General features: G+C 34.0%; 1 protein-coding gene across 3 annotated transcripts in view; it reads left to right on the top strand.

Moving 5' to 3' along the window:
* Positions 1-230: 230 nt before the first annotated feature.
* LOC133530772 (uncharacterized) overlaps positions 231-27,215 on the top strand; it is a 106,356-nt gene continuing 79,371 nt past the window's right edge. Inside the window, exons 1-2 of one of the 3 annotated variants that reach the window (XM_061868838.1) lie at positions 231-307; positions 712-819. The gene's annotated coding sequence lies outside the window, so the exon portion shown is untranslated. Of the gene's footprint in view, positions 308-363; positions 820-27,215 lie in introns of those variants that run through there. The other 2 variants (XM_061868841.1, XM_061868840.1) reach the window with 2 other exon arrangements.

Genomic DNA, 27,215 nt, shown 5'->3' on the forward strand with positions numbered 1-27,215 from the left:
CATATAACTCTTAGTTACCGCGCTCCTCCAAAAGTACTATTAAAGCCACGACCGCGCGAATCCAATACGATTCATATCAAGTCAAAGGTCGCTCCAGTTTAATAGTCCACAAAAACCGACCACGGTTAACCCTCTAAAGGACCCTTTCTTAAGTTTTTTGGCAGAAAAAAACGCTGCGCGCTCCGACCGCTTGTAAGTACACATTCAGAGCCTGGCGGCTGCGGCGGGCGGTCGCACGTCATACGCGATCTACTTTCACGACTTTTTACGACTTTTCCTAGTCGCCAGTCGCAGGGAAACTCAAAAGGTCCGATTCCAAATTTGAATTTTTCAAACTCGTTCGTTCGATTTACTTTTGTAAATAACGGCCAGTGTTGAGTTTATGAACATCGTTTCAAATTAAACCATTGTTTTAAATTCGACATTGTTCTTGTTTTAATTGTTTAACTTGGATCTAGGGATTGTTTTCGATGTTACTTTGTTGGGTATAAACAATTGATAGTTTGCGCGGCGCGCGTTTTTACGAATGTTTTTTGCGCGCTGCGTAGTGGGGGTAGGGTGGGGCCTGCGGAGACTCGTCCCTCTTCTAGCGTATTTTGATTTAGTTTCCGACTCTTACGCGGACGCCGCGTTTTTTCAGTCGCGCGACGACCGCGCGGCATCTACCACCTTTTTGAGTTTTCCCGCGTTAAATCTTTACGTACTTTTCAGGTTGGAAAAACGTTGAACTTGTGTCAAACTGTGAAGTGAGTGACAATTCTGTGACCATTGGTGACTTTGTGTGCTGGTCTGGCTCGAATTTGGATGTCTTAGATTAAGGTAAGTTTTAAAAATAGTTCAAGTATAAAGTTTAATTAAGCTTTCTTTTCATTACTAGTTTTAAACCGCACGAGAAAAAACAACACCTTGTTATTGAAATATTTTTGAACTAGTTATTATTATGTGTTACTTATGTTAATTGTGTTATTCCAAATGTGCTAATGACATATTAAACTGTATTGGAAATGCATTGATTAGCGCCGGCTTGCTTACATTAATCTGTAACCCAATGTGTAAGAGCGTGACGTACTGATACTAATAGATTTAATCGGCTGCCGCTAAATACAAATCTTAAATAATGTCAAATAATAATTAAACTACTTATTTGTAATTTGTGATTAATATTTAAACTCCTGATAAATAAAATTGTTTGTTTATTAACTCAAAGATAACAAAGTAATTCATTAATTATATTTTCTACCTTTCACTAATTAATGGATCATAAAACTTACATGTTTAACTGATAAACATATCGTGTAGTTAAAATGTTGAGGAGATCCATAAATAGACAAACAGACAAATATATTCATGTTCTTACTACTCTTATTAGATTTTGATAGATCCTTTTTGTGTTTGATTTCAATTTGATTTAACAACATTACATTATATATTTACTTAAATAGATCTGCACTAAAGAAGATTAGATAATATATAGATTTTATAATAATTTGTGCCTAGTTTGGATTGTTTTATAGTTTTGCTACTTACTTCAGTACAATGTTTTACCCATTGGAGTTCTGTTGACGCTGTACTCTGCGGAAAGCGTCAACGTAATAAATATTAAAATGTTTCATTGCCTAGGTATAACAGACCAGAAGGTACCTTATTTAAATATTTGTACTCTTTTAGCTCGATTTTGAACATAAGGATAGACAAATATACACAAAGATTGAAAGTATAAAATAGATGAAGTATAAATTACAAAATATAAATTGTTTTGTAGATATGTTGCAGTCAGAGTTCGAATTTCCGTTAATTGTCAACGTTGTCCATTTCTAGGTTTGACTAGTCAAAGGTCAAAATACGTTATAGTTTCTTGCTCAGATATAGACAGCTAGTCAAAACTGAGAACACGTTAGGGTTATTTAGATTTTGCAGAAAATTTGCGTAATTATAGAGTCGTTGCATGAAATAACATTTTGTTATTATAATGTTTATTACTTTTATATATTTATTAAAGCTTATATTTAGACTGATATCACTTAGGACTAACTTCAACAGCACTCATTGTATCAAATTGGGTACACCTGGGCTACGGCATTTGATTCGATTCTACTGTAACTCAACCTAACAGCATTAGAAAAATGGTAGCTTCCCAAAAGTTCTGGAGTTGCAGGCGTCCCTAGGCTACGGTAACTGCTTATCATCAGGCGGGCCGTATACTTGTTTGCCACCGACGTGGTATAGAAAAAAGTGGGTGTGGGCTCTAATGGGTTAAATTAAAACGTGGCACAAGACACAATGTGTGAAAATTGTAGATCTTAACCGTTTATTTGGGATCTTTATACATACAATACATACATAGTAATTTATTTACATTGTTTTTTTAACTTGACATTGTTTGTTCATTCTGACAATGTTCTTTTAAAACTAATAATGACTCCTTTACCAAAATAAAGATTCAAATCAGAAATCAAGCCACCATTTTTTCGTACTAACTTGTATGGTTAGTATGCGCTTTATCAAGTTATCTACGCCGGGGTCAGCGCAGGTGAGGTCAAGTCAATACTGTATGAATTCAATTTCAAAATGGCTTTCTATTGACTAGATACATTCGTGTAGATGGAAGTGAAAGAAATTGTTTTGCGGTAACTGTAGCATTCACTTTTATTTCTACGTATGAAAGAAAAAAAATACAATCTATGTGTACCGTATGTTTCTAACCTTATTTCGTGCACCGTCAAAACTATTATAAGGATTTTATTTTATTTTATTTAGTTTAAAACCATGGTTACATTGAGGTGTTAAGCCCGTCACAGACGGAGCGGTAATATATATTAATATACTGAAATGATAGCTTATAGTATAGCTAAGCACCACACACGCCAACGATACCAAAATATATCGTAGTATACCGAGCTATATATCGCAACGTATCTTAAGATGCCTTGCTATAGATATCGTAAGATGCCAAAATATTTGTTATAGCTTCGTGTGTGTCAAATGGTATGTAAAAGATATCGTAAGATGTCTTGCTATAAGATATATTTTGGTATATAATCGCTACGACTGTGATTGGCTTTGATATGTATTAAGCGCATCCAGTAGGGCTAAGATGGTCGGCTCTTTATCATTTGTCGCCATGCCTGTCACGTTCTAACAAGTATATAAGCGCGAAAATGACGGGCATAGTGACAAGTGATAAAAATGGAACCATGCTGCCACCGCAGGGCATACCAAACATAGTTGATATTCTAAAAACTAATAACTAATTAAAATACATAGTCAAAATACATTTTAGAGCGTTTCCACAGTGTCCGAACCGATATCGAATATCAGATACGACCACAAATAAGTATAAATTTAAAAAGCGCCTTTACACATTGAATTTTTCATTGTTTAAATGTTTATTGTTCCAAAGAAAACCTAAAACCAAAAAGAAGGGTTTGATGTCATAAGTCACTCTTTAGCGGCTGCTTTTCTCCAAGGATATCGGATCATGCGATATCTCGGACAGTGTATAAATGCTCTTATATGTAGTGTCAATCGATGTTTTTTGGCCCAAATGACAAAGGTTACATTTTTAACAGTACCTACACAAAAAACTTGTTAATATAATTTACTTAAGAAATACAGGAAGCATATTCAAATTGGAATATAAATATTCATACCATACCAATCTTAGGGCGTCCCGCTCGCACTATTGGAGCGTGTCTATTGCGAGAATTTGGTACCTATGATATCGGTATGTGTCATATTTATAAACCAGAAACCTAGAAGTACCTATCTTTTCGTTTTTTTTTTATGTTAAACTTTAAGAAGCTTGTAATCATTTGAATTATGATACGTTTTATTATTAGCGTTAAAACATTTATAAACCTAACTATTACTTCACGTTTGAATTTGTAATTATTCTATTGAAGTTTATTTATCAAGATAATATAGAGACGAACTACTGAGAAACCTAAATAATTCAATTTTTTGCCTCTCGATCAAATTTATAGATAAATATTATTAGTCGTATGTTTTTCTTTGGCGGTTTAAAAATACTTGGTTTTTTTATATATAAATGAAAATCACATATAAATGTTAAACATATTTTTAATTTGGTTCCTTTTTTTTGTTATTCATGGCCAATTTTTTTTTTACATTATTACACAAATTGATTAAGTCCCACAGTAAGCTCAATAAGGCTTGTGTTGAGGGTACTTAGACAACGATATATATATAATAAATAAATATTTATAAATACTTAAATACATAGAAAACACCCATGACTCAGGAACAAATATCCATGCTCATCACACGAATAAATGCCCTTACCAGGATTTGAACCCGGGACCATCAGCTTCGTAGGCAGGGTCACTACCCACTAGGCCAAACCGGTCGTCATATATTATGGTCAGTAATTTTAACAAACATATTACGGGTTAGTATTTAAATTGTAGTTTAAACAATATAAATTATCGTTTTGAGTCGTAATTCCTGAACATGAGTTACGACTCATGAGTTGAGGAGTAGGGAGTGAACTTAACTTAAAACTTTAACTTCTCAGTTAAAAAAATACTTACTTATCAAACCAGTGAAATTAATAAAGAATTCATTAATAAAAGTAACAAGATTATTACCTGAACAAATCAGTAAAGTTGTAGAAGCCATTCGGAAATGGATTTATAATTTAACATATCCGGCGTATTTCAGTGTGAATGTTTCTATGAGATTTAATTCTATCGTCTCTGATTGTGAATGATTGGATTTCGGTGTGGTAGTACCATTAATTTATTTAATATACATATTTTAGATAGACTCAGGAAGGAAAGCTTTAATATACTTGAATTTTTTCATTAACTTTATAAACTCGTAGAAATTATATTTTTGATGTAACTTAAACCACTTAATATTCCATATGAGTTTTTGATTTGTCGCGTAAAAACTGAATTATAGAAACTTTACAGACGCATTTAAATAAGAATCTGTATTCAATTTGACAGATATTAATGAACTGTAAAAATCGTGCATCGTTTAAAACATCATTAGCTACAATAATCGAATTTTAAAACTCAAACAAACATACATACATGTACTTTGTATGTAAGTATATAGTTAGCGTGTCAATTTTTTTTACAAAATTATTTTATTTTTTTGTCTATAACTGTATTTTTTAAATTAAGTATTATGATTATGCTTTCAACAAGAACAAATGAGTCAAAAGGATGATACCAAATACCAAAAACTCATTAAATAAATAAATTATATAAATAAATATTTGGGGACAATCTTTCACAGATTGACCAAGCCCCAAACTAAGAGACGATATACATACTTAAATAATAATAGACAGAAAACACCCATGACACAGGAACAAATATCTGAGTTCATCACATAAATAAATGCCCATACCGGGATTCGAATCCGGGACCATCGGCTTCATATATGCAAGGTCACTGGGCTAGACTGATCACATTAGCATATTCATTTTCAGTTCTCAGTCTGAAGATTACTTTCATTGTAATTTTTTAAATTAAAAGAAAAGTAGCGTTTCGGCTAAACTTCAAATTTGAAGATTCTTACAGTAGATGTCAATGTGCGCCTCCCTAACGAATGGAAAAATATGCACGCTTCTAGGGGCCGATTTTTGAATTTTAACCGCTCGATTTCGTGTATTTCATTCAGTAATATTTCCACTACTAGGCATTTAAATTCTCCTAATACCATTGAAAATGAGTGGTCAACACCACTCAATTCCCAATTTCTATCGCTCGGTTTTCAAAATTATCATTTCGCTGTTTTCCACAAATTTTCGAGTGACGCAAAACGCTCGAAATTCAAAAATAGGTCCCCTGGTATGCTTTGTGAGCTCTATTGGTTGGACCGGTGTTCCGAAAGTTCGCAAGTACGATTGGTCGAAGCTAAGAATTTTTTGAATTTTTCTGTAATCAAGAAAATTTGCATCGTTTTCAGACGCATCTGCTTAATAAAAATCATTTTCATACTTTTTAACATGGACTTACAGCATCATCTTTAACTCCCCGTGGCATCCCCGAATAGATGTCATTCATTGCACCGAATCCTTATCAAACGTCCTCCAGCGTAGGTCGTTCGTTCATTCGATCATTCGGTCATCCATTCACTCACTGACCGGAAGCTGCCTTATCAAGCGGGGATATGACGTCAGAGCTACGTGAGCGTTATAATAATAAATATATTTTTTTCTTGTGAAAACAATGAAACCGGGAAATGTTTTAAGTTCGAAATATAAACATTGGTTCGGTCGTTATTCCTCGTTCTTCCGGCTGTGGAGTAATTGTTACTTATTTTAGGGTTCTCTGCGAATAATATATTAAGTTGATCAATATTCAAAGTACAATTTATGACTAAGTAATTCATAGTTGTTTTGAAATGTGTTTAGATGTTTATCGTATCAAAAGGGTATCTACGTGTTGGGTTCGGCTCCGCGCACACCTTCCAAAGCTCCGGAACACCATTGTTCCGTGATGGGAAAGACATTTAAATACTTTCATTTGTTATAACTCCTTACTGTCAGATATAAATAAAATAGATATAAGTTTCAACATTTTGAAAAAAAAAACAATATGGTTTTTTTTTAAATAATATATCTCTATTTATCTCTTTCATTTATTTCGACTTTCAAAAATTCTAATTATCCGACTGTAAAAATGTGTCCATAATAAAAACGGAATAAATCTAATAGCAATCAGTTTGGTGAAATCGTTCAATCAATCTCAATCACTGGTAGCCGCTGGAGGTCCGCGTGTATGCGCACGGTCATATTCATGTATGGAATCCATCTGATAACGAGACTGAGCGTGAAATTACTGTAAAGGAGTAAGTAATATTATTTATTGTGTATCAGTATAAGAAAAAGAGAATCATCATCATTTTTTCGCGCTAACCCGGCTTTTTGACACGGCTTATGGGAGCCTGGGGTCCGCTTGGCCACTAATTTCAAGTATGGACGTCAGTTTTTACGAAACCGATACTATCTAACCTTCCAATCCAGAGGGGAAATAGGCCTTATAGGGATTAGTGGGGAAATCCTCACGATGTTTTCCTTCACTGAAAAGCGGCTGGAGAATATCAAATGCTATATCGTACATAAGTACCGATAAAGTCATTGGTATGAGCCGGGGTTTGAACCCGCGAATTTCGAATTAAAAGTCGTACGCTCTTGCCGCTAGGCTCTGGAAGAGCTTAAGAAAAAGAGAATATATACAAAACACACAGATAACAAATAGGTAACAACATAATACCTATTATGCAAAAGCCCGAAAAAGACCCAAGAAAAGGTGAAGGAGTTATCCACGGAACCGCCAATAACAAAATACAGAAATTATACGGATTCCACATAACAATCGACTATCTAGATCGATCTAGATAGTCGATTGTTTTTGATCATACGACATACAAGTAAAGTTTTTGTTGTTTCATATTTTTGTAGCAATCGTTACACATATCTGCAAAATGAATAAAAAGGTATTAAAAAGGCTTCATATAAAAACAAATATATTTATAGGTTTATCGGCTTAAATATCTAAATTCAGTTTAAAAATGGAACTTGTGTCTAGAACAGTGGCCCCGTCAATCGCTCGAACCGTAAAAGATGAATAAAAGCCGCCATTTTAAATTTAATATCATCGGAATAGTCTCACGGCCGTAGCGGGAAGCCATTCGTGTGTCATAAATATTTTCCACTTGTAATTCTACGAGCCTTTCCAATAAAAAACACATTTCCTAATTTACTTCTAATAAAGCCGAAAGGAAAACATACATCGTAATTCTAATTAGACTTAAGCCGTTATCGAAAATAAAGAAGTATTGTGTTTGAACAATGGACTTGAGTCATACGTGATTCATTTATATCGAACGCTTAAACGGTTTCCATAAAACTGTTTTCAATTTTCAAAACGGCCGCCGCAAATTTGCTTTTCGTAAATCGAACGGTTAAATCGATTGTAATGGAGAACGATAATTCGATATTGGAAAAATTGTTTTGCAGCGACGTTTTCTGTTGCCTTTAGTAAATTACAGCAGTCGTCAGTCGTTACAAATGCGGTAGTTAAAATAAAATTTGTTTTGTATTTAGGAAGACTTAAAAAATAAAATAATATAAAGGTTTTTCACATGAATATAGTTTATTCGTCATTAAAAAAAACCAGACGCACGTTTGTTATTTCAAATTAGACTTTAATGTTACAGAAAATGTAACAAAACAACAAAGTTTGAATGTAACTTAGAGTAGAATTGATTACGTACCTCACTAAATAGCCAATAATGTAACCAATATGTTTCTTTGAAATTGAATTAAAATTTGAACTGGGTCATTGCTTTACAAAGGCTATTATAATTTGATTTACTTATGCAACCAGTGCATGTTTTTATTGCGATCATATATACTTATTGTAAAACTACGATATGTCCTGATGGTAAAATAATTAATTATTTATAACTGCTTTCGAATAAAGTGTAATTAATAAAAATAATTATATTTTAAATTCTTTAAAAAATCAGATTACCCATTTCAACCCCCTAAATCTCCCCCTAAAATAAGAAATAGAAATTTTTGATATTAGTTGCCAGAAGACAAACTCCTGGAGGCCTAATAACGATGACAATTGTTTGCGCTACGACAACGAACCGCTGTCTATCTCTTCATCATTCTTACATATTAGTGCGATAGAGAGATATATTTTGGCTAGGCACCCTGAACAGACGTGCTCCGTGAACACAGTTTTGAACGGAGCACTAAAAATGAAATAACGTCCTTTTTTCATTAGTGCCACTTATACTTATAAAATAAACATCAATCGGGACTGCTCTAAATCGCATTTTGTACTCGTATCAACACACGACATACTCATCTCGTGTCCGTCCATAAGGGGCCATACATCAGCGGCCCGTCCGTCCGTCCGTCTGTCACTCGGCCCTTCTACGGTCTATATTAATTGTTATTTACAATTGTAAATCGTCCGTTTATTTTATTATTTAATCTTTAAATGGTAATAATTATATCTGACGTTTATAGTAAATGGATAGTAGTTTATAGATGTTTTTGTTTAGTTGTTTAATTTTATTTAATGTCTTTACTAGTAGGCGATTCTCATGCAAAAAGTTTGTTTATAGTATCTTTCCAATAAGTTTCGCCAGGTTCCAGGTTTATTTTTTATATTTGGTTTTAAATGGATTTATTACCTATACAATATCCATGCTGATATTTAACTCCCCATTCCAAAAATAACGATACTTTTACCAACATTGTTAATTAAAAGTTCTCGCAAGAAATAGGTAATGTAAAAGTTTATACTTAGTCATGTTTTTGTTAAATACATATGTACATATTTTAATTTACTCGTATTTTAAATGAAAATTAGAGTATTTCAATAAATAAATATTGTAGGAACATTCTTACACAAATTGACTAAAGCCCACAGTAAGCGGTATTTACCTCCGGTAAAAGGCACCATTTCCGTCTTGGACTATTGGCCAATATTGGTCAATTGGCCAAAAGCGTGCCTTTTATCCCTTGGTTAACAATCTACTATCTGGATTCAATACTTCCTATGACACTTGACATCATTCCGAATTTGATCGCACTTTTGATATTTGACAGGCAATCTTGTACAGCCACAATCAGATATATCGGAGCGGCCGAGGTGCTCAAAAATATCTAAGCACGCACTCTCACCTTGACAATAGAGGCGTATTCAGATATTTGGGAGTACCTCGGCCGCTCCTATATTTCTGATGGCGACTTTATATTGTAGGTTGCAATGCAACAAACGTAAGAGTCTCGCCCGGTTACCATTGCATGTGTAAACATATTTATTCTCTGGTCTAGAACTAGGCACAACAAGCGGTTATACTGAGGATATTATTATAGCTCACTTCCGTTGTAAATTAAGACTAAATGAAGCTGTTACGACAAATCATTTCCTATTGGGGGCGATGAACAGACTACCGAATGTTTTTCATGTAAACGTTGAGATTTTATGATTTAAATAAATAAATATTGTTGGACATCACGCAAATTGACTTACGGCACGATTCGAAGAATGATTAAGACACTTTTAAGATCTTGGAAACGACTTGTGAAAATTGACGTTTATTTTGATTCAGCAGTGATCCCAGTACGATTTCTCTACGATATTTCTAACGTCAAAGTGACATTGGTTGCCCGAATCGAGCTGATTCTGTCATACGACATACAAACAATATCTAAATGAGAACTTATCTAAACCAGAACTTATCGTTATCGTATCTCATTCATCGAATCGGCCGTTAGTCCCACAGTAATCTCAATAAGGCTTGCGTCGTGGGTACATATGTAATTGATATAGAATACATAGAGTCATGGGTATTGACTCAGGAGCAAATATCGCTGCACAAATAAATGCCCTTACCAGGATTTGAAAGCGGGACCATCGGCTTCACGTGTCATTTATAGGGAATTATCATGCCAAGCACGTCCTAGACGTATATCTTACTTGTGTATTTAAAAAACTGAGTTTTTCTTGCCAACTTATTGGATATCGACAAGAAAAATCATTATAAAAGAAAGAAAGCAGTGGACAATTGTGTCAGTATTGCATTTAAATATAAAACTTTATGTTTATGTGTATTTTATTCATATAAGTTTTTATGTGCTTACCTTAGTACCTTAGCAATCGGGAACGTACGCGCTCCAAATATTGATAGATCAGAAGTGGGTTAAAGGACTTCGGTCAATCAACTGTTTTTTGTTTTTTCCCATTCTGTGACCCAGGGGATATTAGCAACGGAGATTTTAGAAAAATGGCATAGGCAGTAAAGTAAGAAATGTCTCCGACCACATGTGATTGATCTAAGGCTTTCTTATTTACTGACCGAGGCGTATATACTGTTCGACGGAGCCGGAAAGCGGCCACTTCGTTTAGCGCAGTGGCTAAATGCTTGTTTTGTGCAATAAGTTACACCTATATTATAATCATGGTTTAAAACTAGGCGCATAAAAATATGATTGATTTCAATAGGACATAAGTGTGGGCACAAAAACCAAAGCTAATTATTTCATTACTAGTGGCATTGATAAAGGTTACTTTAATTATACAGATACTTAATTAATTAGATTACTTGAAATTTAATATAAATTCTACAAATTTCATTTAATTAATTTAATTTCAAGAAATCAATTTTTACTATATGTATAAAGGAGCTTATTTTTAGTAGGTATAAAGTCCATAACTACACGGCTCTTATTAATGATATATAATAATTATTAACAAAAATTCAATCGTTCGAGTTTTTAATGTACTTAAATGTTATGCCTATAAAGATACATAGGTATTTTTTTTTCTATTTTTTTTTTGTTTATGAATTTTATGATACAAGAAGGTTGTTACGAGTTTTTAGAACTTTCTATTATCCCTTTATGTGCAATGTGTTATCCCTTTGATACTTATATCAACATTGTAGATACAAAATATCGAACCAACCCGATTTGTCCCGACAATCGTAATTATGTTAATAAAACACATTGCAAAATCGTGCATTCATTCCACCTCTCTCTCCCACGTACGCCGTCTCGCTCCTCACACATGCAATTGTCGTAAACCAATTAGTAAACAATTCTCGCCCTTCGATACTCCAAGATAAGATCCAATTTGGTCCGAGCACGTAAAACGTGAAGGAATCCAGCTGTGTTAGCAACAACTTACAAGTTACAACTTTAAATTCTTAGCAGTTAAGTTCAAATTCGTTTGAGTAAGTGGAATCAATGAGCCAGCCGCGATGAAATGCGAAATGGATTATTTTTTCAAAAATGGAATTAAGAAGAGACAATAACGCTCATTGTTTTAAAGATGGCGGACGGGACGGGTTCAAATATGAGATTATTACTAAGCCCGCGTGTGCCTCATGAATCTTATGATAATTTTATATCATTGTACAGTTCCTACAATAGCGACATTATTTTCATGCAAAGCGTAAAAGAAGGAAACGCTTGATATACCGGTCGGTTTAAAACACGACAAAGAAAGCCATTCAAAAACAGGAAACGTGTTAAACTCCGGTTTAACACGAAATAAAAGATTTATTTATGCAATACACGTTGTGATTTTTGCTAACGCGAGGTTTCATTTAGCATACAATTTTAGGTTCTCAACTCGTTTTGGTAAAAATTTAAATTCTTACAGCGACTCGCACTTTTTAGCAACATATCTCAAATAGATTAATACAGACAATACAATTAGAACAGGATTAAAAGTGGTCGCAGGTTGTTAACGCATTCTGCGTTTTTAAATTCGAATTTCGAATTGGAATCGAACAAATTATATACGAATGTAGCGGGCCGTTTCTCAGCTGCTTGAGCAAATTAGAGTGACGTGTCACACGCTTCCAGAAAGCTGAATAGTACGTTACGAGTAATTTAAATAGAGCGATCCCTCAATTGAGGTTAATTCCCGTGTTTAAGGAATATGGAGACTTTAATTAGAGACGGGCGTACTTCGCTTTGTGTAAAAGACATTTGATATTTCATTATTAAGCAAATTACTAATGGCTTAGTTCCCGTTTAATAAGAGTCAATAAAAATCAATTTGGGTACTAAAATGAGTTCCCGTTCAAAACTCTCCCATCAGACGGAAATCGAATAAAGAGCACGTTTGCTATCTACTTACATCACTACAAAGTTTTTACCGAGTCGTGATCCGACTTTTTGTGGAGAACACATATTCAGATGTGTAATGACCAATCTCCAAGCGTCGGACAAAAAAACGATACAGATCATTCGAGGCATTAATGCATCAGTTACTAAACCGTCGGACGCATGCTCTCGCATCCTTAACGCATTCATAATAAGAAAAAGACGTTCCATTTTCAAACGGACGAATTACAAACACAGAAGCACTCCCGCCGTTACTTTCGGTTCATATTCAAATTTCTGTTTTGAAAATAGAATAGAACGTGAGCGATTCTAAATTGGAACTGCGTAGAACTTCCAGTGATTCAAGGAACTGCATTTTTTGACAGCTTGCGTCATTTCATTTGACACCAACAGGAAATTATCTAAATACCGACCGTGAAAAATTCTTGGTTCACTTCAAACCGCTTATTAATTAAAGTTCGATCCACAAACACGGAGGCACGAGTGCTTTTTACTTTTTTTAATTAAGTCCAAAACATGGAAGTCTAGTTCGTGCGGGGTCAACATCCTTAAGAGAGTACAAAATGTCCATTCTAATATGGACTCTCAAAATATGAATGTGTTATTAAAAAGCGGGTCACGTTAGGCGGTCGCTCGCTGCGTGGTCACCCATCAATCAATGGGATCATATCATATCGCCGCCGAAACTGGCCTCTACGCCTAACATTATGATTTTATAAGTTTGAGTAATATTTTATTCAAATCGTTGCTTGATTGAATGTTTCGGTTTGTAACTTTAAAGAAAGATGACCGGTAATAAATAATATTATCTTATTAACTAGGTGGTTAAATCATAGAAAGCTGTACCGATTTGCAATTTTAAATCGTTTTTTGTTCGTTAAACATATGCACTTTTTTCGAATTTCGAAATGTAACGGTAATAGAAAAAAACGTCCGGCATTATCAAGATGTATTCCAGCCAGCCATCTCCCGCCCGTCATAATCCATCTCGGCTTCGATATTTGAATACACTCGGATTTGGAACGCGTTCGTAACATGAACTAAGTTCGTTTCGTTTTTCAATTGCTTCACTTATATTTTGAATTTAGAACGATGGTTTCGAGATAAAGAAATCCGTTTCGTTTTTTACGGGCGTTCGAAATATGAAATTTTAAAAATAACAGTCTAGACATTTTACTGTGTAATAAATTTGTATCTATCGCATTGTTTCAAGTCGTTTAGTTTAAGGTGTGATAGAGAAATCGTAATTCAGTGATTCAGCACGCGTGTTGTGTTACGTAAGGTATTGTGTATGTGTTCCTACTAAGAAAGGCTTAAGTTCGCTAGGTCGGTACCTGCATGTTAGCCATTTTTGATAGCGTTGGCAGTACGAAGAGGCAGGCACGCGCCACCTCCACGTATTCGCAATAACCCGGGGTGGCCCTCGCATTCTTTTACGCGTACGATAGCTAAATAAAAAAAAGGTTGACCGCCAATGTCATGTTGCTAGGTGTTTTTTTGTCGTATTAACATAAAATAATTAGAATCACGATCTGTCAACGGGAAGGTGTTTTATCGATAATGGATTGGTTCTTATTAAATCTGTTGTTGTTATTTTATGAATATTTTGTTGGCTTGTAAATAAAGTAAGTAGTGTTGTTGCATAATTTAAACCATCTGGTCTTAAAGAAGGGATATTGCATCATATATTTAAGCATATTTAGCGTACGATTTTATTCGCTATGCGGACGCTTACGTATAGTTAAATTCTTATAAGTCAATAAATCTTATAAGTGAGTCTTAAAAATAATCCTATACATAAAAATTTCAACAAAGAGTTGCCCGTCTAATAAATACCAATCAAAATAATAAAAAAGAAACACATTTTACCGGGTGGGCCTTTTACGCCACAATGATCATGTGAAACTATACACTTCTCCGTGCTTCAGTAAAGTATGAGATAACATTGTTAAGGACATTAAAACAGAAATCTTTCAAAAACTTCAACCTTATAACTCTTGCGCAGGGTCAGAAGACAATGCTCAATGAAGCCCCCCTCCTTTTACTCAGGGGGGAGGGGGGTAATTATTCCCCGCTAGCCGGCAACCACGCCTTCCATTGTCGCTAAACACTACTCACGATCTAAGTGACGCGACTAAGTTCCATTTAATTATTATCTTATTCGAAAACGGAATGCATAGTGTTGGCGAAAGCTCGAATATCGTATACGTGTCACGATGAAAATTGTATGAGTACTGGCCGTTTGTAACAGATATCGAATGCGAACTGAAAAATGAAAAGCGAGCGAATACGCTTTATAATTTGTTCTGATTTCAAATGCGATTAGTACTCATGGATTACTCCAATTTGACTTCCTATTATGTTTTGTTCAATATATGTTACTAAATAAATTATTGTCTCTTTTTATTTGTATCAATTATTGTTAAGTCTTTCCTTACATAAACGGGAATGAATCCTAATGGAAAAGCTTTCCTTTTTTCGTTATTTATTTTCGGAACTATCTATTAGAGATAACTTTAATCTTCTACAAGGAATAACGCTTATATTCCGTATGATTGTATATTCGTTGTATACATATTTGTATATTTGTAAGAAACTTAACATATTCCTCACGTTGTTTAATGAATATGACAGCACGAAAGCGACATCTGTTAAGGAGTAATTGGTCTAACAAATTGTTAAATATTATTAATGAACGTAAACGACACTAATCGTAACTGCAACGGCTTTTAGGATTAGAAGCGTAACAACCAGAATTATGTATGAAATAGACTATGACGAATTAATGCCACCATGTTTTAAAAAAGGAAGTCAAATCTCTAGGTATCTTCAATACTTGGAGCTTTTAACAGGGCTATTAGACTTATTAGAGGGAAATCCTCAAAACTATCTAGATATCATCAATTATCTGTTGTAAAACATTGGTATATAGTCTAGCTAGCTAACCCAACAATTTGCGTCACAAAAAAACGCGTAAAGTTGTAATTGGCGTGGTTTTATATATAAATAATTCGCCTTATTTTAGATGCAGAAATGGTTAAATATTCTAAAATAGTCATATGTGAGTATAATACTTATTCGAATGTATTGAATCTCATTACTATTGTTGACTACTTCTAGGGTCAATATTAGATGGAGAAAATTGTTTTCTTAAATTAAGAAAAAAATAAGTACATATATACAAAAGTAGGTACATGTATACAAAAACAGTATAAACCGATCATCTGTCTGCTTAAAACACAGCATCCATCTAACTTATCTCATGCACTCAAAATATCTATTCTTAAGCCAAAACCGCTCCCCATCGAATGGAGCAAATGTAAAAATTTCATATCTCGAGCAGTCGTTACGAACAAAATGATTGATTTTATTACTCCGTTCCCGGATTGATGGTTTAAAATACTTTTGTTCCATTTCGACTGTTCCAGTCCCACAAATAATGTTTATTCAATTAAATTATGCTTTTAAAATTGACGTTTTTATTCGCCCGCTTTTAGTCTGTTCGGATTTCGAATTAGAATACGAGAACGGATTTTATTGTTGTTCTAAATTCGAACTTTGGACGTGTCATCTTGTTTATCGATGCTTTACGTCGTTAATTCTGTTTATAAATTTATTGACCGTTATAAAGTAGCGCGATTAGTCTCAATGCAATGGGATAGTTTTATAAATTTGTTGACAATATTACAACGTCATACAAACGGTCTACACAAGTACACGTATTACTGGTGTATGACTTTTACGTGCATCTTTACTGACTAATCATTTAGATACTTTTCATATGATTCTCGCAACATTTCTCAATTTGTTTACAAAGTAACTCATAATATACGTAAAGTGATCACATTTGATTGTAGAATCGATCATATTTTGAAACTGGATCCACGTTTACTCATAAAAGCTGAAACAAATAAATAACTCTGTTAGTCACTTCGCTGGAAATTATTATATTTAGTTTTAAAACGACTGAAGTGGTTTATATCTTCATAATAATAAACTGCTTTTCTGGTGTTGGTATCTTTCAATCTCCTCTGTATAGACCGGTGCAAAAAGGTAATAAGTATGGAATTCGTACAAACTTATAGGTCGTTTTTCTTATAGCGTATTTATTTGTATCTGCTCTTTCTCAATATTGGAAACACATCTGTACTCTTGATGCATTAAATAACATATTTGTGGATGAGCTAAAATATTAAGATTTGTTCTGGGAAAACCAAAAATATTTCTGTATGATTAATGATTAGGTGCGGCATTCATTTAAAAAAAGTCCTACACCAATGAAGTGTAACTTAACTGATAATAAAACAAAATTAATTAGTTGCTCTGTGAGATGTAGACCTCTCGAACCCCCATCTCTCCGCCATTTTGGAGAATTTCTGAAAACTGTATCGACAGAAAAAATCGGTTGAGAAATGCGACCTGTAGAGGAGAACATCCGGACATACGAAAGCATTTTTGTCCAAGTTGAAACGGAGAACTCCACTAACTCTCGTTCAATAATAACCTTAAATATTTTGATAAAGCTTAGTAAAAATAAAATATACCTACTTATAACCCTTAGGTATGATACAAAAACAACATACCTGAGCTGTTTCATATTTTATTATTTCCCAGAAAAGGCATTTATAACGTTGGAATTCGCATAAAAATAGAAACAACCGCAAAATCCGACAGCGATTTCGTGCGAAATCAAGGAAAAAAATATAAGACATCGATAAAAAGGGGTTTAAGAATTAGTACCTACTTACGACGCCGTGCACTCTGACTCTGCCCTTCTAAACTACGAGTAATTGGACGTATCTCAAAAACATATGATCTTAAAAATGAAACTATTTGAACTCTAAGATAATGATTATATATTTAATATTTAAGGTACCTACATGTTTGTACGAGTATAACATTTTATAATTATGTAACTTAGCTGGGAAGTACTGATTCTAACTGCAGGTGTTGTTCCAGTTAATTAAATAAATATATCGATAACCGACTAAAATTACGCGAGTGGCACGGTTTTAAATAATTTAAATTCCTCTCGAGAGTTTTAAAGTTACTTTTTCTAATAGATGTGTCTTAGACAGCGGATGTTGATGGCCCAATACGGCTTCATACATTATGCGATAACTTTGGTTGTCAAAATGTACGTTTGACAATCCAGTGACCACAAAATATATGTCACAGTGTCAATTATTTCAGTTGACAACTAACGGGTACGATAATTGACCGAGCGAAAGCGAAGATCTCCGTTTCAGGTTGGGCAAACGTCAAAAAATTTCTAGTCAGTGTAAAAGTTTTTGTTCGAAAAAACGTCACTTTTGACTTTTGTCCATATCGCATCTTTAACAAATTTTTGACGTATCTTAAAGTTCGAATTGGGCCGTATGTCCGGATGTTCTCCTCTACAGGTCGCATTTCTCAACTCGTGAAATTCGGTGAGCAAGTTTGACAGTTACTATTTTTTTGATCAATTCAAAATGGCGGAGTCATGGGAGCTAGCAAGATCTACAGCTCTCAGAGCCACCAGTTTCTTAATATTTACTTCTCTTCTTATAGTGGTTGGTTATAGTGTTCCAAACGATTCATTTGAATGATATCCTAATTCATCGAAATGATTCATTTGGACGTTCATTGGGCGTGTCATTGTAATTGTACAAAACGATGACACGACGGTTTAAACGACTGTGGAGGAATGCTTATCAAAACAATTTTACAGGCAGAGTAAGCGGTAAATTATGGTGTCCAAGTGACAATGTTGAGATGGAGCGGGTGGGAGAGGTTCGGCCACATGATACATATTGAATGTCATTAAAGGGTCTAACACGATTAAATTTCATTATTTTACCTTTATCCGACGTTTCAGCCAGTGCACTAGCTGTGGTCATGGAAAGTTCCTGCGGTGCTGTGGCCATATGATACTCAAAATATTCAGTTTGTGTTCGAATATCGACATATACTCGTAATATATGTAGGTGCTATTAAAATAGAAAGGTATTTGACTTTAATCATATCAGGTTCAATTAATTTCAACAGGTCCAGTATTCAATAAGGAAGCATACGCAATCTCAGCAAGTTACTCTTTCCATTTGATAGGAAAACGATAAAATACCTACCGAAAATTCGTCGAATCATCAAGCGATGAAATTCAATATGAAATGGATTAAAGATATTTCAAATATCTTACCAAGCTTTATAGTCCTTCTTTTATGTAAACCGAAGATGAATAAGTAGATTAGTAATAATTGGTTTGGTCGCGATCAGTTTTCAATAAAAATGAATATTCCTCCTCAATCGCGCCGAACCGCTTATGGATCTGGCCCGCAGTTTTTCGCTCCGTTCCACGCAGCAAATTAAAAATGTAAGAATTCTCGCTTGCAAAGGAATTTATATTTTATTTCATTTCATTAAATCCGCCATCTTTTGTTTCCACGGCCGTTCCGATCGGAATTCATATTTTTCTGTGTTTTGTTTCGGTTTGCGAGCCGAGTATTGTTTTATTGTTGTTCGGCGTTCGGCTCCAAACGGGTATTAATTATTTTCTTATTTTTGATGAATGCGCCCGTCAAATTTTAAGACGTCTTTTAGTGGCGATTAAGAGTCCGCGATATAATTTGGCTTTTAGAAACTCAATCACGATTTTCATTAAAATTCTGCGCTGCTGTGGAGTCGTTAAAAAAATGAGATCCGATCATCTCTAAGTGAAACCGTTGCCAGTCAAGATTAGGCGAGTGAGGTATGCTTAAACTATTAGACGCTACGTCGACTCCAAACAGACAGAGATACGTATCGTTTACTGAAAATAATACGTACCTATCGGGCGTAATCTGACATTCGTATGAGCGTTACGCAAGTGACTTTCCTTCTCCTACAACGTGGATTATTCGTTACTCATCAATCTTAAATAGACGCGGCCGTTCCATTGTTCCCGTGACATTTAGACGAATTTATAAATACTCTGCGGAATAAATTCTCTCACCTATTTATAAATTAAATTATTAACCGTCCGAGTACATTATTAACGCGTTCGAAAATGGAACTCAAACGTGTCGCGTTTCGAACGCGTTGCAAATTTATTCCAAATTCAAATTGTAGTCGCATTTGAAATTGGAATATAGCGCATTCCTAATTGTTTGTCGTTCGCTCGTCGCTCTGGCATTTTGGCAACGGTCTAGCTCTATCGCCTGCCTTTTCGTGTTTCGAATCGCTTTGTATTCGAATTTAGAAAAGCTGATTTTGCTTTCTTTGTGTGTATTGTGTGCAAATGTAATTGTCGTTGCGTCTGTTATTGCGAGCGATAGTTCGCCTCCATAAAGATTATGGCGTATAATGCCGTTGCCGGGTGATGAGCAATGGCGCTTCTAATAGTTTATTGCCGTGTGCATTTTTCGCATTGTTTTCCGACAGCTGCCGCTTGCAAACTTTTTATATATCAACAACACTTTACAGGAAGTCTTTATGATCATAAGAATGTGTGTAAATAGAAGTTACATGTAATATGATTTGTCCGGCCAAAAAACTACAGCCAAAATTCGTATTTAGGGTTGTGACGTGACAATGACGTGACGTGAATATTGTTAGGTTGAATTGTTTGTTGATGCGTTTATAGAGCTACAGCTGTTAAACATGTCTGACGAAATGGGAAGCCCGTAAATGTCAATCAAATTTACAAACTGCTATCTAATATATCATGTCCTACATAGAATTGTTAAATTAAATTATTAATAATCTCAAATGTATAGTAACAATACTAGCTAAGTAATAAAAAAAACCACAAATATCAATTCTTATGGTAAAACTAAGTCTAGAAAAAAAAGTCCATTTCAAAAATAAGACCGAATTTTTATATTGGTAATATTCTATCAAGCTGAATTTTTTTGTAAAAGTTATTATTATTATGACGTAAAAAACATAGAACAAAATAAAACAAAAAATACTGTAACTATTCACAACGAAATTGTATTGTAATTAAATATGTATGATAAAATAAATTCCTACTCACGCACTGGAAAACAGTCGTCCTAAGTTTTGGACGTAATAAAAAACGAAATTTAAAAACCGTTCTCAATTTTCAAAATTCGTACGTTAACCTTTCCAGCCAACAACAGATCGCATAATACGTTCTAGAATTAAATTCTATCTAAACAGTATGCAGGCTCGAAATAGGGCGCGTTTGCAATTATTTTAGCTCTGTCTTTCTGAAAATTGGCAGCGGTTTGAGATCTTTTGCGAGCGGTATTCAGTTGGGAAACCGTTGTAACACTAGACCAACCTAACAAGACCTCTGATGCACCCCCGAATGGTTCACTAAACTATAGGATATAACTAAATGAGTAGCTCGGCTTATATTGGTCATGCTTTATAAATAAAGTGCCCTGATATGCGAATAATAGGTAAGTTTGTTAGTGTGCGTTCGACATGCGTAATGTACTCTTGATTATTTTATTTTCGTCTAAGCATCAGTTGCAATTGTCTTTGTTTGTGACACAATACATTTTCTATAAAATAAATGCACTGCGTATTTTGGGCGATTTCGGTAAGTTACAAATGTAAAAAAAAACTTTTTGTGTTGTTTTGTAACACTAAAAATGTAAAAGTGTAAATATTTCATACGTAAAGTATAATAATATTATTTTATAAGAAAAAAAAAAACACTGAAACCTGAATAATGGAAACTAATCAACAACCTTTCGAAACAATAGGGCTTTAAAAAAATGTAGCATAAACATTCATTATTAATTCCACTACAATTTAATACCATAAAGAGAAATCGAACAGAAAAAACCGACCAACGCCGTCGCGCGGTGAAAATTTACATTTGTAATCAGACCCATTAATGTCCACAATAAACTGCATTGACACGCACTAAAGCGGGACAACGCTAGCGCGGGTGACAAAGACGGAGAGAGCTCGCGAAGTCGCGCCAGACACAATAGAGGCGCGCGCGCAGCCAAAGCGAGAGCGTGCTAGCGCGCGAGACAGAGCTAACTATATTTCCCTGCGTTGTTATTGCGTTCAATAATAGTTCGGGATTTTATGCGTTTGTGAAAAATGCACAGATTTATGCTTTGATACCGCGTACTCTATTAATGGTTGAATTATAATGTATGTACAATTAAATGCGGATGACAGGCTAATGTGGGCCCTGGGCTTGTGAGGTATTGCGATAAAAGATATAATTGTTATACATATTTTAACGTTTTGTTCTTTTTGGCTTTGATTCATGAACGTGTCCCTGTTCGTCTGATTTCTAGGTAACTAGTACCTATTATTATTTTAAATCTAAGTTCTAGTTTTGCAAAAGTTTTAAAATTTAAAATGTAAACGACTATAAAGTGTAAGTAGTACTTAAATATAGAAAATATAAATTGATGATATGATTGTTACTTACTTTTTGATTTTAATTTTTTATTGAATATTTCTGTGCGATGATTCTGATTACACTAGGTATTGGATGGGCAATATAGCTGGCCATATTGATACATAATAGCTTCTGCCCGCAACGTAGTCTTCGTGGATGATGATGATGATCAATAAAAACTATCTGATATCCTTCCCCGGGTCTTAAATAGGTATTGTCCATATTAAATTTTATCTAAATCGGTTCAGCGGTTTATGCGTGAAGAGTTAAAAGACAGACAGACCGAAAAGCGTTAGTAATTTCGCATTTATATTTCGGTCACGTCGTATAAATACGGACGATAAAGTGCCAAAAATATGTGTACACATTCATATATGTATGGGCAATTAGGTCTTGTATACATATTTTTGGGATTTTGTCCGTATCGATATTTTCAGATGTGACTGTACTACTAAATAAATAAATGTACATAAATTTCATTTACTTCAAGCTATTTGGCTCATATCTGTACAATATTTACACACGTCCCATAAAAAAGTTACAAAATTAATGATTAAAATTAACAAATTCATCTCAATTCATTTCATCTCACATACTACTAGAAGGTAGTATGTGAGATGAAATGAATAGGGATTGCATGATGTTTCATGAACTTTCTGGGTTTATGTAGGTAACGGTTTACAGAGGTAAACAACAACATGATTGTACAATAAATCATCTGCACTGCCTAATTATTTAATAATGAATATCTCTGAAAACGACAAAACAATGATTACCTGCAACAAAGCTATAATGAAGTGCGTAACAGGTGCGCGAGGAATCCGAAACAAACGATTAAAATGAAATACGCTGCGTCTGGTATTATTTTCGGACAAATGTCGCGCACTGACTTTAATTAACTACTTACGATTATTAGACAATTGTGATGTTGCATAAATGCCTATTTAATTTAATGACACATTTCTGAGGTAGACTAATAAGGAAACGCCTTATTTTTAGTGTTACAAAGTTTTACTCACGAAGCACTTATGGGATCTCTTCGGTCTTGCAAATCGGTTGAGTGCGTTTTTCTCAGATATCGTTTGATTGAATAGCTAAAATTTGGGTCAAAATAGCTTATTTCATATTTAAGCTGTTTTTTTAATAAGAATAAATAAAAAAAAGCTGCCGGTAGTAGGTAGTATTGCTCATTGTAGGGTTTCTGACAAAATTATTTAACATAAGCAATCATGATCGTGGAAACATTTGGAATTAATTTGACATTGATGCAAATTTTGAGACTCTTTTGTTATTAAGAAATAAAGAAATATTAAATTAAGGCAAAGTACCATGATCAGTTGTGAATATTGATTAGTACAGTACATGAAAGGCGATAATGTCATTAAAAATCTTAGAAATAATTTCTTTGATATCTTCGATGTAGGTAACTAGATTAGCTGGATATCCCCTACACGAGTAGGTTTTAAACATTTTTAAACTTTGTAACTGTATCTCTGTTTATTATGTAGGTACTTATTTTGTGCAGTAAAGCGTAGTACTACTACCAGAAGTATACTATGTAGTATAATATGTATGAATGAAGTATAATGTTCATAACACATATAATGTTCATAACACCTTAATAGAGCGGTGGTGGCTGAGTAGATGTCCGATTTTCACTGCGGGTTCAAATATGTACTTCTAATCCTGACTCGTACCAATGAGTTTTTCAGAACTTACGTAAAAAGTACGGAATATCATTTGATATAATTTGGGTTCTGAATAAGTACATTCGCAAAGAAATTCAAAGGTGTATGTGAAGTGGGGACTATAGCCCAATCTCGCGCATAAGAGCAGGCCTGTGCCCAGCAGTGGTACGTATAAATAAAGGCTGAACTATTTATTATTATTAGGAAGTATTGCTCTATTATTGTAAAATAATGGTGTCAGTTAAACGTTAGTACATCAAGTAGAGAGTGTAATAAATACAATCGCAAATACAAAGTGTTCTCTAAATGATGACACAGTATAGTAGCCAACAAATTACATAGTAAACCAAGTGTAAAATCTGAGCTCTAATGCTTTAACAATAGAGTCTTGTTTTATCTGACCTGGGTATAGATTAGATAGCCATTATAAACGCCGGCATAGCTTATCCCTTACTAAAGATGAAAATGTTTATTATGTATTTTTTTCTCTGAATGTGGCATTCGAATACGCGCTTTTCGTACCAGTCAGACGCTTTAAAAACATTTATGCTTTGCTATATTTTAGCACGTTTCTTTTGAAAATTAATTTGACTCCTTATTAACCATATACCGTAGGGGTCTAATCGATCTCCGCACCCTAGTGAAACATCACAGAAGTCAAAATTCAGTCATTTGTTTTTAGCTTCGGTCATTCAAGAAAACAATTTGGTGTTTGGTCTTCATTAATTGCATGAGGATCTTACATTTTAAGTTCAGTCAATAAACTTTCTGACATTATTCAGTTCTTGATTCCTGTTTGAAATTCGATGCTTTCTTTTCTTACTTCCCACCAATCTTGAAATATGTTCTTCGAAAACAATGAGTTCAGAAAATATTCCTCATGACAAGACGTGGCACCATAACATTTTAAATTTCGCTTAAATTTAAAACCTTTTCTCATTTTTGGGCAAAAATATGAGCCATATAAATTTTTACGAGCCCACCGCAGAAAATTGCTCAAAGTAACAATTTGTGGGTTCATTCAATGCTATTTAGCAGAACTCACACTTCCAATAAAACCTTTTTAAAAAAACAGATATCATTCGAAATTCCGACCTTTCACTGGCGGACGGTACAAAAACAATAGACAATAGTTCCAATTTTAAACATATTCGTAATTAAAAATTCTAAATTCAAATAACACCTGGTCGTTCAATCTTTTCACAAATACCGTGTAATGCGTAATATTATGACACTAACATGTGTCTTCGTCTGGACTTCCTGTAATCCTGTATCGTTCCTACTTTTTACATATTTGGGTAACCATTACTTCTTCTCTTAGAACCTCATGGGAACGTATTTGAAGTAAGCAAGCAATGTATTCTGCTTCTGTCGATGCAGCCACCGATGCGCCGGCACCACATGTGCTCCTTTTCCCTCGACAAGGACATTCACCCTATTTTTTTCTTCCTCGAAACCGATCGCTTCCTTTGATTTTTTGTTCGAAGATTTTTATTCGATTTTAATTGTAAAGGGTTCGACTTTTTTCTGTAATGTTGACAAGTCATTTTGTTTAATTGTCTTATTGTATAAATTGTTAACTCATCTAAAAGGGTTTATGAAGCTTATTTTAATATAGAATAGTTTTACCATTTTAAGTGTTTTGAATGAAATCCATTGTGTTCTTTGGTTGGCACCTCAAATAAAAATCATTCCTAAAGATTCAAACATGCTTAAAGAATGTCTCCAGATATCCTCATATGGATTCTGAAACGTGCGTGTGCTACCTCTGTACTGGACCACTCCGGTTACCATCTAGTTGGTTCACAATTATAGTGATTTAAAAAATCTAGTTACATACATCTGCGTTTTTATTTTACGCACTCTTTAAATCCTTTAAAATAGTTGATTGATAAATAATAGCTTCAAATCCATGATTAAAATGAACCCTTTTTCAATACAATCTTGAATCCAATTCAGCCGCCCGCATCAATCCCAAAATACAACCCATTGTACTAAAACACCAAAAAACACCCTCGCCCTAAGTTAAAAATGTTCGAAATATTAAAATAGTCAAAAGAGTTAAATTTAAAAAGGGTGGAGGAAAAAACGTAATACCAAAACTAACACAGCTGAGTCTTACAACTCTGGTTTTTGTTCAATAAGCGATTATGGCGCTTCAAAGCGCTTTTCAAATGATATCAGAACTTTGTATAAACTAATAATTGTATAATATAAGAAAAAAATAGTATGCGACTTTTTTAAACAATTAAATTATGACAAGTAGGAGACTTGAAGGAGGCGTTTTTTTAATTTGTGAGCTTTTTCATTTCTAGGATGTTGGTTCATCGTTTGTCATGTCATATGCATGTCTGTCATGAAATATCTCATACTCAAATACTATCCATCATATCAATTATCAAATCTGTATCGACATCGACTCGAATATTTGAAAAAGCTCGAATGAATTAGGTATCTAAACCAAGATATTCACAAAATAAAAGTAAAACATTAGGTATGTCCATCAGTTTGTAACCTGAAAGTAAAAATTAATAATCATTCGTATTCGAAACGTGCCCGCATAATTTTAAAAAGCGAACAAATTTCGGACAGAAACAAAAATCGATTGAATAGTGTAATGTTCGAAATTCAAATAACTTCTTTTAAATCCCATGCATTGTTCGGATTAAAAAGCGCCTTTTACTTTAAAAACATCGTATGTGATTGTAATGTGCATACCAAAATGAATTTTATTATAATCATAGAGGGTTCAATTCTCAGAATGACGCAATATGGAGATAAGTGGTTAAAACGAGTATCAGAAATGATACAATAGGGCGGCCCGTGACGAATCCAATTCAAAAAATGGAAGGGTTTCGCTTTTCGTTCTAATTTTAAAAAATGAATCCACGCCGAGTGATTTGAGTGATTCGGAAGGATTGTAGGATTTGTGATGCGAGAGATAACTATGTATTTTGGGAATAATATACCTATTATATAACCATTTTTTAACGTAGGTAATGATACTAAAAGGTGTTTGCTAATTATTATTACACCATAATGTGCTGCTCTAACTAGGGTATTTTCCTGCTAGTCAAATCAGTTTCTTTTTTAGAACTGTCAAAACGATTTGGTGACGTCACGGTCAAATCACCTACTTTTTTTTAATTCTATCCGATTTATAAAATTGAAATTGTGTCAAAACATACATACTAGCAATATTTTTCTAATAATTGTCTGGTATTTTGTTTTGTGCTTGGTGTGAAGCAATTTATTTTAAATACAGGAAACATCCCTATTAAGAAGCACTAACTACATTATAGTATTTTATATAACACAAATATATATTTGAGTAACTAACTCCTGCTCAACCATGTCCTTAGATGATTTTCTAAAATATGTAAATATCTTTTATGAATTAAAAATCACTATTAACGTTTAATTCCATGATTTGAAAACCAGAACCTCATTACATCCCATTCCATCCCGACAAACACCACACACTAAAAAAACCCAATCGTATTTTTAAAACGAAAACCACTTGAAACTTTTAACTTAT

This window comes from Cydia pomonella, chromosome 23, assembly GCF_033807575.1.
Source record: "Cydia pomonella isolate Wapato2018A chromosome 23, ilCydPomo1, whole genome shotgun sequence".
Taxonomy (NCBI): Eukaryota; Metazoa; Arthropoda; class Insecta; order Lepidoptera; family Tortricidae; genus Cydia; species Cydia pomonella.